The following is a 13,579-nucleotide window of genomic DNA, read 5'->3' as shown; positions in this document are numbered from 1 at the left end:
CTAATAGAAACTATATGAAATGAAGCACAGTAAAAATGAACAAAGGAGAAAATAAAGTATCAGAGAACTATGGGAAAATTTGAAATGGCTTTATATGTGTGCAGTTGGAGTCTCTGAAGAAAAAGAGTGTGGGGCATAAAAAATATTTTAAGAAATAATGTGGACTGGATCTATACTGTTGGAACTCAACCAAGAATTTGGAGAAGTGCAAATTGTAGCGCTCCAAAGTCTTACAACTACAAACTATTTACTGTTAAAAGAACATATGGCATGTGAACAGTCCCCAGGAATGGGTTGTTTTAATTTGTCTGATTTCTCTCAGACTGTTCAAGTTCAGTTGGACAATATCCACCACATCATAGATAAGTTTTCACAAATGCCTAAGGTGCCTAACTGGTTTTCTTGGTTTCACTGCAGATGGCTGGTAATTACAGATATGCTTTGGTTATGTAACTATACTCCTATTATGTTAATGTGTGTGTGCAATTTAAGTAGTAGCTTAAAACCTATACATGCTGAAGTTACTCTACAAGAAGATATGTCAAAGAAATAATCAATCTTCCCATGTTTTCTTCCGCCTGCTACTTCTATAGCTTTTCTTCTTCCTTCCTAATTACAACCCTTAAATAGAATTCGTGCCTCATATCAAATTTACCGAGTATCATAATTCTTCCAAGTGGTAAAGATACCTCAAGACAAATGCTGGGCATAGAAGCCACAGGGCATAAATATGCAAAGAAGTAAAAAGCTAACTTTTTCAAACAATAAGGCTTCTCTCTCACTTACCAACTTCACATTTCCCTGTATGGCCCCGGAAGATGACTGGTTAGCCAGAGACGGGTAAGATTCCTCAAGGGAGGAACAACCTAAGACAGGCACAGTCGCAGGGGGGCCATCAGGTGAGAAATTGGGGATCAACAGAGGTGAGGCTTAGAACCTCACCCCCCCGTTCTGAGAGAAATCTTCTGCATACGTGGATGTTTTATTGCCCTGGTCTAGCTTGGATTAACACATAGTCTACAGGCACACACCTGATCATCTACATTTGCTCTCTTACAACACTAAACTATGTTTTCTACCTTTATCTTGTATCTACGTACCACTTCAGCATTTTATTAAAAATAATAATAATAAAGAGAGAAATGTGGTATCCACATATAAATCAAGTATAAAAACCAAATGAGTATTCATATTTGAACTGACTGTTTAGAGTTCATAATGCATGAGCAAAACCGAAAGTTTCTGTGATGACTGCCCTTGTACTGTTCACTATGTAACTTATTCATTATGTAAGAATTTGTTCTACATGTAAAAACTTGTTTGTTATGCCTCAGAAGATTGGAGACTGACAAAAATTAGGCTTGGGGTGGAATAATGATTGTGCATTGAGCATTGACTCCCCTATACAGAATTTTATTGTCGTTAACAACCATTTGATCAATAAATATGAGAGATGCCCTCACAAAAAAAAAAAAAAAAGAAGGACAGACTTCCAATGGTAAAATAAATTAGTAACCGGGATGTAATGTATAGCATAAGGAATATAGTCAAGATATTGTAACAGCCTGGTAGGGTGATAGCTGGAACCTAGAATTATGTATATAAATGTTCTACCACTGTGTTGTACACTTGAAACTCATGTAATGTAATACTGTGTGTCAACTACCCTTCAATAAAAAATAATTATTAAAAAAAAAAAAAAAAAAAAAAGAAATAATGGCAGAAAATTTCCAAACTTTGATGAGAACTAGAAATCCAAATATCCATGAAGCCCACAGTAAAAAGACATCAAGGACACTATGCCAAAGCACATTATCATCCAGTTGATTAAAATGGTAAAAGAGAAAAAATTTCTCAAAAGCAGTTAGAGAAAAGGGATATATAACACTATGAGAAATGAAGTTAGAAATGACAGTGTATTTCTTGTTGGAAATGATACACATCAGAAGACAGCAGTGTGACAACCTTTAAAGTGTGGAAAGAGAACAGTTGTCACTCTATAATTCTATATAGCAGGCTAAAATATTTTTCAACAAGGGAAACTAGATGAAGACCTTTTCAAAAAGCTGAAATATTTATCCCGCAAAGACTAGCAGTATAAGAAAGATTAAAGAAAGTCCTCCAGGCAGAGGAAAATGTTACCAGATGGAATCTGCATCTATATAAAGTAATATGGAGTATCAAAGATGATAACTGTGGGTTAACATAAAAGACTTTTGTTGGATTTCTTATTTCATTGAAAGCAGAGCGTCTTGCATGTTTTTGATTTACTGACAATTTACCTTCACAGAAGCTGTGAGAGGAACTCATCTGAGGTAAATTTTGACTGAATAGAGGAGAACTAATTTATGAAATAGAAGAATCATTTTACAAATAGTGATCATGTGATTTTTCAGTTTAGAACTATCAAACAAGATATTGGACATTCATAGACATATATAAGGAAACTACAAAGTTGCTGTTTAAAAATGATCTGTAGAAAACAGGAAATGTTCCTAAGATCAGAGACTCATAAGAATAAAACTAGTCTAAAAGGTCAACAGGGAGGCACTCTTCTGAGTAAAATTCTGACAAGGCAGTATTCCTATATGTTAGACTTTTTAAGGCTCAGATTTTAAAAGAACATTTTAAGGCATATGCATGCAGGCTTATCTTGTTATATTGTGCTTTGTTTTATTGAATTTCTGCACAATAAAACATGCAGATACTGTGTTTTTTACAAATTGAAGGTTTGTGGCAACTCTGCTTCTAGGAAGTATATCTTCACCATCTTCCCAACAGCATTTGCTCACTTTGTGTCTCTATCACATCTGGATAATTCTTGCAATATTTCAAAGTTTTTCATTATTAATATTTTATTTGCTATGGTGATCTTTGATGAGTGATCTTTGATGTTACTATTATAATTTTTCGGAGTACTACAAACTGTGTCCATATACAGGGGTGAATTTAATTAATTAATATTGTGTGTGTTCTGACTGTTCCACTGAGTGGCCTTTCACCTATCTCTCTTCCTGTCTCCTTATGCCTCCCTAATCTCTGAGACAAAACAATATTGAAATTTGGCAATTATTTACCCTACAATGGCCTTGAAGAGTTGAAGTGAAAGAGTTGCACATCTCTCACTTTAAATCAAAAGCTAGAATTATTAAGCTTAGTGAAGAAGGTATGTCAGAAGCTGAGACAGTCCAAAAGCAAGGCCTCTTGCACCAGTTAGCCAAATTATAAGTGCAAAGGAAAAGTTCCCAAAGCAAATAGAAGTGCTACTTCAGTGAACACATGAATGATAAGAAAACAATACAGCCTTATTGATGATACAGAGAAAGTTTTAATGATCTGGATAGGAGATCCAACCAGCTATAATATTCCCTTTAAACTAGTGCCTAATCCAGAGCAAGGCCCTAAATCTCTTTAATCCTATGAAAGGTGAGAGAGTGAAGTTGCAGAAAAGAAAAGCTTAAAGCTAGCAGAGGTTGGCTCATGAGCCATCTCTGTAATGTAAAAGTTCAAGGTGAAGCATCAAGTGCTAATGCAGAAGCTGTAGCAAGTTATCCAGAAGATCTAGGTAAGGTAATGAAGGTGACTATACTAAACAACATATTATCAATGTAGACAAAAAAGCCTTCTCTTAGAAGAAGGTCCCATCTAGGACTTTCATAGCTGGAGAGAAGAAATCAATGAAGCCTGGATTCAAAGTTTTGAAGGACAGGCTGACTCTCATGTCAGGGTTAATACAACTGGTGACTTTAAATTGAAGCCAGTGCTTATTTACAATTTCAACAATCCTTAAGAATTATACTAATACTACTCTGCCTGTGCTCTGTAAATGGAACAGCAAAGCTTAGATGAGAGCACATCTGTTTACAACATGGTTTACTGAATATGTTAAGCCCACTGTGGAAACCTACTGCTCAGAAAAAAGATTCCTTTCAAAATATGACCTCTCTTTGACCATGCACCTGGTTAACCAAGAGCTCTGATGGGAATATACAATGACAGTAATGTTGTTTTCATTCCTGTTAACATGACATCCATTCTCTATCTCATGGAGAAAGGAGTCAAGACACAAGTCAGATTTGACACTCAAGACTTATTATTTAAGAAATAGATTTTTTAATGCTATAGCTGTCATAGATGGCATTTCCTCTGATGGATCTCACAAATTCAATTGAAAACTCTCTGGAAAGGATTCACCATTCTAGGTGCCATTAAGAACATTTGTGATTCATGGGACAAGGTCAAAATATCAACAAGAATAGGAGTTTGGAAAGAGTTGATTCCAACCCTCTTGGATGACTTTGAGGGTTTCAGGACTTGAACAGGAGAAGTAACTGCAGATTTGGGGGAAATAGTATGACAACTAGAATTAGAACTAGAGCCTGAAGATGTGACTAAATTGCTGCAATCTCATGATAAAACTTGAATGTATGAGCAGTTGCTTCTTACAGATGAGCAAAGAAAGTGGTCTCTTGAGATGGAATCTACTTCTGGTAATGATGCTGTGAAGATTGGAATATTCCATGAACTTAGTTGATAAAACATTGGCAGGGTGTGAGAGGAATGACTCCAATTTTGAAAGAAGTTCTACTGTGGGTAAAATGCTATCAAAGGGCATTTAATGCTACAGAGAAATTGCTCATGAAAAGAAGAGTCAGTCTATGCATCAAACTTCATTGTTTTCTTAATTTATAAATTTTCTACAGCCATTCCAACCTTCAGCAACCAACAGCCACCTTGATCAGTTGGAAGGCATCAACATCTAGGTGAGGTCTTCCACCCACAAAATGATTATAACTTTTTTTTAATTTATAAAAAGCTTAGATAATAGTTAGCATTTTTTAGCAATAAAGTATTTTTTACTTAAGGTCTGTACATTTTTTTGTTACAGACATAATGCTGTTTTTTGTTACAGACATAATGCTGTTGAATACTTAACAGACTATAGTATTTTTTAATTATTATTATAATTATATACATATGATTTTATATGCACTGGGAAGCAGAAAAGTTCATTTGACTTGCTCTATTGCTATATTCATTTTATTGTAGAGTCTGGAACTGAACCTACAGTATCTCTGAGGTATGCCTGTATTTATTATTTATTCTTCTTATTTTTAAAGAATTTGAGAAAGCTTAAAAGAATGCACTTATGGAAAAATAAAAGTAGCAAAAAATTAGGGTAGAAGATATAGGTAGAATAGACATCCAATAAATAGGATATAACTGGAATTTAATGGGAAAGTATGAACATAGTTGTCAAATCATAAAAGGACATACACAAAATATAGGAAACATGATTTCTGTCCTTTAGTAAGACAAGCAGACACTAAGAAAATTATAATTGAATAAAAGAAATTGAGAGATGCAATGAATACAAAAGAATAGAACTACATTCCAGGAAGCTTAAAGAGATCAACAATTTGTTGTAAAATATACCAAAGAAAGTTAAAATGACTTTGTATAAGTTTTATTTGGCAAAAGAATTGCTAAGAAGATAAAAGAACTCTGTAGGCATGAGATAGATGATATAAGGATAGTAGAGCCACCGCATTGGTGAATTGGATTTATTCTTCCAATTAGAGAAAATGATTTTCAATCTAAAATGGATGAAACACATGGTTTATAAGAAATTGAGTCCTAAGATGTTTACGGTGATAAAGCAAAATGCACTAGTGCTTAAAAAACTTTTTTTAATAAAGTGAAATTTGTGTGTCATCCTTACGTAGGATGCTAATCTTCTCTGTGTTGTTCCAGCTTTAGTATGTGTGCTGCTGAAGTGAGAACCCTACTGCTTTAAATTAGTTAAAAACTTCAGATGTAGCTGTAGTACATCTCATTGTAATGAAAAAATAGCTATAAAGTCATTATCAGCAATAGAGAGGCTTCAGATTTGTAGGTGAAACAGAAAAACGGAAGCACATGGAGGTCTTTCTTTTTTAAACAATGATTATTAGAATTTCACAAAGTGGCGTTTTATGAATTGTTACAAAATTTTGCCATTAATTGCTTTTAGTCTCTCATGTTGTAGGACACAAAATCATTAAAAAATCAGTAACAGTTTTATACATTAACATAAACTATACAAAAAAGTTAAGAAACCAATATAATTTACAATATCATAAAAAATATTTAGGAATAAATTTAACTGAGGCAGTGAAAGATCTGTCCACTGAAAACTATAAAAGGTTCATGAAAGCTATTTTAGAATATGCAAATAAATGGCAGAATATCCCATGTTCATGGATTGGAATAAATAAAACTGTGAAAAGTACATATTACCCAAGTGATATACAGATTCAATGCAATCTCTATCAAAATTCCAATAGAAACTTGCGCAGAATAGAAAAAAAAAATTCTAAAATTCATATGGAAATACAAAAGACTGCAAATAGCCAAAGCAATCTTGAGGAAAAAAGAACAAATCTGGAGGTATCACACTACCTGATTTCAAAATATGCTACCAATTTCTAATAATAAAAGCAGCATGGCATTGGCATAAAAAAGACATTTAGGCCAGTGTAACAGAATAGAGAGCCCTAGAAAAAAATCCATACATTTACCGCCAAGAACACATATTGGGGAAAGCACAATCCCTTCACTGAATGGTGTTGGGAAAACTGGACATCTGCATGCAGAATGAAATTGGACTTTTATAGCACATTAAAAAAATCAACTGAAGGTGGATTAGAGATTCAATTTTATGACCTGAAACTATCAATCTACTAGAAGAAACCATAGAGGAAAAGCTTCTTGACTTTCATCTGGGCAGTAAGTTTTTGGATATGAGCCCAAAAGCACAGACAACAAAAACAAAAACAGATACATTGGATTGCATCAAACTAAAAAGCTTCTTCACAGTAAAGAAAATGATCAACTGAGTGAGAAAATATATTTACAAAGCATGTATATGACAAGGGGCTAATATGCAAAATATATAAGGAAGTGAAACAACTCAACAGCAAGAAAATAACGTGATTAAAAAATGGGCAAAGGATGTGAATACATATATCTCAAGATATGGCATACAAATGATCAACAGGTATACAAGAAAATGTTCAATATCATAAATCACCATGGGAATGCAAATCAAAAGCACAATGAGATATCACCTCACACTTGTTAGAATGACTATTCTCAAAAAGGTAAGACGTAAGTGTTGGTGAGAATGTGGAGAAAAGGGAATCTTTGTACGTTTTGGAATGTAAAATTGGTGTAGCTAGTGTGTAAAACAGTATGGTTGTTCCTCAAAAGATTAAAAGTAGAACTACCATATGGTACAGAAGTCTAATTCCTGATTATATATCCAACGGATATGAATCAGTATCTCAGAGAGAGATCTATAGAGCCATGTTCATTGAAGCATTATCCACAATAGCAGAGCTGTGGAATGAGTCTGTCTGTAGACAGATGAATGGATAAAGGAAATGTGGTATATACACAGTAAAATACTGTAAGCCTTAAAAGAGAAGGAAGTCCTGCCATTTGCAACAACTAGGAGGAAACTGAGGAACATTATGCTGAGTCAAATAATGCAGAAAGACAAATACTGCATGATTTCACTTACGAGTGGAATCTAAAAGAAGTGGAACTCATAGGAGAGTAGAATGGTGGTTGCCAATGGCTGGTAGTTCAAAGGAAATGGGAGGTGTTGGTCAAAGTTTACAAAGTTTCAATTATGCAGGATGAAAAAGTTCTGGAATGTATAGCATGGTGACTATAGTTGATAATAATACATTATGTACTTGAAATTGACTAAGTACACCCTAAATGTTCTCATCACACAAAAAGTGAGAACTATATCAGATGATGGATATGTTAATTAGCTTAATTGTGGTCCTCATTTCACTATAATAATTTCATATATATGTGTATATATATATATATATATGAAAAAATGATCATGTTGCACACTGCATGTATGTATAATTTTTATTTTTCAATTATTCCTCAGTAAAGGTGGAAAAAGTAAATGAATACCATGCTTACATTAAAAAAATTGTTGTTAAAGTTTTATTACCAAAAAAGGTACCATGCATTCATTAATTTTGTGTTGTATTAAGGGCATTTGGAGATTTTGATATTACATGATATCTGATTCTAAGTCATGCAGTCTATTTCCTTTACTGATATGAAATTTAGGGGGAATGCCATTCAAATGGATTTGACAGGTGGCCATATTCATATGGACAATTAATATTGTGTATTGGATTATAATTTAGTTTGTTTTATAACTGTTTGATTGGGTGGCTATAATAGTATTATTTTCAGCTTAAAGAGAGGTCCATAACATTATTTAGCTTTATTCTTCCCCCATCTTATTCAACATTTCTACCACTTACTTGGATGAAATAAAAAACTTTCAGTTATCACATTTTCAAATGGTGTAATAGTTGAGAGAATATCTGATAATTAAAACTAACAAGAAATTCAATAAGGATAAAAGCAAAGTTCTTTATCTTGTATCTATTTTGTTGTAATAATAGTCCTTTTGATTTCTGGTATAACTTAAATCTATAGAAGGCAGAGCACAACACAGCTGGTAGATTTCTGAGGGATTTTATTGGTACATGATATTTGATATGCCATGGGTATCAGAAAAGAACCTGGCCAATACTGGTTCAGAGAAAGAAGATTTGATAAAATTTTCTACATTGTATTTCCACATATCCATCCCGATTCTAGTCCCCGTCAACACAGTATCATATAAAGGATGGCACAGAAGATAGAAATAATATTATCAGGAGTTACAACCTAAATTAGCTTGTTTCTAATTCCTCAAACTTTTTTCCTTTGTCTTGAGATTTCTCCTTCATTTATTCTTGCAAGCTCTTAGTATTTCATGGTCTTCAGTGTCAACTAATGCATACCAAAGAATCATGGGTTCTCTCCCATGTACATTATTAGGTTAATATTATCAAATAATTTGAATATAAGATTAGGTCAATTCTATGTCACCTAATGGAGAAAGTTGAAAAGTCGAAATTATTTGCTGGTAGGCTTTGTTCTCTAGATAAAGCTGTCAAGCTATCTAGTTAAAGCTAAGCATTATTTAATCTGGAAAAGTTACAGTCTATGTAGAAAGCCTAGAATTTTTCAAATTTCCTTGACTATATCCTAATACAAGTAAACAATGACCTGAGTGTAAGGGAGAAATAGTTTACAGTCACATATGGGTAAAACTTAAGCAGTGAGTTAAGACTAGAGAAAAGCTGAGAAAGTATGCAAATTTGGCTATTTGGTTAGAAGTAATTTCTCTCTAATGTACATGTCATATCATGGCCCTACATTTTAACAAACTCAGTTTGACTAAAATTCTGTGCCTTCTATCAAGTTTAGGAAGAAGTTTTAGGTCTAGGAGTAATGCACTTGTCATAATCTGCTGGCTACCTAGGTGTGTAAGGACCTGTCTCACTACTGCCATAATTTTCCTTCTCTCTAAACTTTCTCTGTCCCAAAGTTGGGGCATCCATTACTTACAGAAGGAATCCAAGTACAATACCCTTTATGGTGTCTGCCTAGCTTGCTAGGCTCATATTTCACTGCTGTCATAATTTCCTTTTATTTTTGCTTCTTACTCCCTTACCTTTTTACTTGAATTTCCTTAAATACAGCATGGTACATCATGTTATTGTATAGTTTCTCATGCATTAGAAGGACAGGAGACTCAGTGTTCCTTTGTCCTTTCATGTGCTGAGGTTCACTAATTATCCTTCTGCAGGTTTGTCTATAGGAACCTTGTTACAACTTTCACTTCCTCTAGATAGTCAAATTGAAATGTATTCAGTTGGATTGACTTCTCAGCACTCTGTCAAGTGTGGACTGACCTGGAGGTTTGATCTTAGGGCCTCACTAAACTAATCGACGCAAGCTTATGGCCTTTACTGGGAATTCCTTTTGCATTGGGAGTAATTGCAATCTCAAATTCCCATCACGAATCCTGCACCCATAGTCTCAGGATAGGCCCATACTGAGCCAGTTTGTTTAGTGTGCATACAAACTGAGACATCTAAGGGCATCCAGTCTTGTTATTTCCTTAAACCTTGGGTTGCTGAACACCACTTTCTCTCTGAAGAGTTGGAGGATGCCCACAGCATGGGGGTTGCATAACTAATTAGCATGCCAGAGTCCTGTTTGTTATCAGAATTAACCACATTTTTTACCAACTAAGAATGGCCATCCTCTACCAACAGATTGCTCTGCCACCCAAGGAATTGAGAAAGAGTTATCAACTTGTGAGTCTTGTCTATGCCAGGACTGAGTGACGTCTCCTGTGTTGAGTCAGTTAAGCTACTGTATATGACATTTTTTAAATCATTCCACTGTGAGTTAAAGGAATTCTCCCCTTTTCAGCATCATTGCCTTCTCAGCCTCCATGTACAAATTGTTATCCCTCAAGCCTTTGCTAAAATCTCTCATGATATGCAGCAGACTATAAGTCCAATATTTCTTGCAAGTTCCTATTCCTTCTTCAAAATGTTGTTCATATGTCACCCACTTTATAAATCTTTCATCACATTTTCTCCCTGCTCCCACCCCTCCTCTTTGCTATCATGTATTTTTTATATCTTCAGTGATTGCATGTGTCACTGTGTCTTGCCAATGGGTTTCAGCCCTGGGCAAGTTCGCTATGGATTCGATGTGACCAAAGAAATTGACAGCAAAACGTTCTTTGGGGTGAAAGGGTTTATTACCCAGCTTGTTCTCCCGGTGGTAGGTTAAGCACTAGCATCTCTACCTCTGCCCAGAGCACTGCGCTGAGCTCTCTATATAGCACAATAATAGCTCATTGCCTAAAGGTGTGGAAGCAGTAGCCCAGCAACAGGCCAGTTACATCGTCAGATGGTTTAAGTTCAGTGAGGATCCTGGCCATAGGAACCCCAACTTTCCCACACTCCACCCCTCCAGGATTCTTGCCTTACAATCTACATGCTTTCAATCTTCCTCAGTGGTCCCTGTGTGAGAAAGCTGGAGCACTGTAACCAGATTCCACAATCCACAAAGACCTGGGGGTCAGTAAGACACCTGTTTTAATGCCGCCACCATAGCAAATCTTGTCCATTAGGTAGGATGCATGCAAGAGAGTGGTCCTGTGATAGGACTGTAGCAGGAAAGGGGTCCCTTCCAGGACTAGTATACCATACTTATACTCCTTTCCCCGTGGGGGTTACTGAAGGGTCTATATATAGTGCTACTGGAGGTGCATGCACTGGCCATATAACAAAACAGAACTGCCCGGTAAGATCCTCCTACTTTCTGGCCATTCAGGATATACTACTGTGACCTTTGGCAGCCACTCTGCTGCTATCCCAGGAATACACAGGAGGCCAGCTTCCAGGCCTTGTCCCCAAGGTGCCAGGAGAGCCAGCCATCATTGGCCTATGTGTTGACAGGTCCAAGGCCACATGCACTCAATGGAGTCTCCGGGGTTCAGTGCAGTTGGTTCTGGCAGCAAGGTGTTATTCTGGTGGCTGAAACTTGGCTTCAGTGATTCTTCCTTGGTTTGTACTTGCAGTTGTATAGGGAAGGCAGCCATATGTGTTAACATGTCTATGGGGCTCAGGGCTCCCTTTCCGGGGCTCGTTCAAATGCCATAGCACGGTCCATAAGCGGACTGACCATCCTCACAGACTATTGGTATCTGACTTCAGTCCAGATTTTAACAAGCCATTGTGCCTCTCCATCATGCCTGCTGTGGTAGGATTGTATGGCACATGAAACTTCCACTTGATTCCCAGCTGTCACACCCATTCTTGCAATGTATGTCCAGTAAAATGGGTGCCCTGATCACTCTCAATCATCTGTGGTTGGCCATAGGCAGCAAAGAGATACTCCAGGTCTCTTTTGGTCGCCTGCTGGTCTGCACAACGGGTAGGAAAAGCAACCAGAAGTCCAGTAGCTGTGTCCACACAAGTCATCGCATACCGATATCCTTCTGACACAGATAGAGGCCCAATATAGTCTATCTGCCACCTGACGAGGGGTATAGGCCCCTTAGCTATCATTCCATGTTGCTGTGGAACTTGGTGTAAGTCCCTTTTGGAGCAAAGGACACACTCCTGCCAGGCTCTACTAACATCTTCCAAGGTCAAAGGCAAGCCCCACCGATGGGCTACAGCCCACATTGTACTTTGCCCCACATACAACAAACGCTGATGTAGCCATTGGGCTACGTCAGAGGCAGGCTTTCCTTCTAATCAACGTATCTGGGCCAATTTATCTGCTTCATTATTTCCTGGGGATGCCAGTGGCAAATGACCTGTCACATGGTATACTGTAATTATTTAAGTCTGACCACAGGCCCATAGTCTTGCCAGAATTCTTGTCCCCAAAGGGGTCGGTGACCAACCAGCCAGTTGGCATGGTACCAGGTTGGTAGCCACAGGGTCAAGCCCCGATAGACAGCCCTGCTGTCAGTGCAACTATAGGGGAGGGCTCCTGTCTGATCACAAGCCACACAGCCCACAACTCTGCCCATTGGCTGCTCTTCCCCTCACCATCTTCCATCCATATTGTCTCAGTCTTAGGATGGAAAGCTATGGCCCTCCATTTTGGGGGCTGCCCATGGCTGGAGCCATCTGTGTACCATGCATCTTCAGGTATAGGGGCTGTTCCCTCCTGATAGAGACTCTGCTACTAATGGTTCAAAAGCAAGTTCTTCCTGCTTTTCACTAGTATATGTCACCGGCCCCAACAAGCGGAGTTCTTCACTCAAGGGGCTACTAGAGAGGGCACTATGCTGCTGTAGGTAAGCACCCCACTTGGCTAGTGTGGGTGTTTGTGCCACACTAGTCCTTAGCTTTTGGGTCCAGTCTCATACCCACCCCAAGGTGGGATAGGTGGTTATTACCTTTATTGGGGCCATTCCAGTGATGGGTTCTGTAGCCAGTAAGGCATGATACATGGCAGCCAGCTGTTTTTCTATCAAAGTGTACCATACCTCTGCCCCCTTCCAGAGTTGTGACCAGAATCCTACTGGGTTGGTGAGTTCATTCAAGCCACTGCCAGAGACCCCAGCCATAACCATCTTCAGTGACATGAACGTTCAGCTCACAGGGCCTTGATGGGTCTATCACACTCAAGGCCTGCACGGCCTTGACTGCCCATTTTGCTGTAGTAAAGGCAGATGCACAGGTCTCATCCCAGTCCCACCTGACTCTTTTGTACCAACCAGTATAAGGGCTTCAGAATTTGTGCCAAGGGTGGGATAAACACTCTCCAGTAGCTTAGAAGACGCAGAAACTCCTGTAGCAGTGCTACAGTTGTGGTGGTAGGAAAGGTCTGGACTTTATCTATAACTGCTTCTGATATCACTTTCATCTTTCCCGACCAGATGACCCCCAAGAATTTGACAGACAAACCAGGTCCCTGAACCTTGGTGCTGTTCACAGCCTATCGTTTCTTCTGTAAATGTTGCAGCATTCTAGGTGCTGCACCTTCTAGATTTGAAAGAGAATCGGATGTGAGCATGACATCATCAATATAATGGTACAGCTGCACCATTGGCAGTTTCTCCCATGTAGCCAAGTCCTGGGCTACAAGTCCATGACAGATGGTGGGGCTGTGGAGATATCCCTGTGGA

The 13,579-nt window shown here is 37.7% G+C and overlaps 1 protein-coding gene and 1 non-coding gene across 7 annotated transcripts in view; one reads left to right on the top strand and one right to left on the bottom strand.

Moving 5' to 3' along the window:
• STPG2 (sperm tail PG-rich repeat containing 2) overlaps positions 1-13,579 on the top strand; it is a 339,428-nt gene that overhangs the window by 118,399 nt on the left and 207,450 nt on the right. The gene's annotated exons all lie outside the window — the stretch shown is intronic.
• Positions 5,681-5,784, bottom strand: LOC118926759 (U6 spliceosomal RNA). The gene has a single exon (XR_005030607.1). It is a non-coding gene; the product is annotated as a U6 spliceosomal RNA (small nuclear RNA).

The sequence above is a fragment of the Manis pentadactyla genome, chromosome 5 (assembly GCF_030020395.1).
Source record: "Manis pentadactyla isolate mManPen7 chromosome 5, mManPen7.hap1, whole genome shotgun sequence".
Classification (NCBI taxonomy): Eukaryota; Metazoa; Chordata; class Mammalia; order Pholidota; family Manidae; genus Manis; species Manis pentadactyla.
Note: the sequence above shows the minus strand (reverse complement) of the source record. Positions and strands in the feature narration are given on the sequence as shown.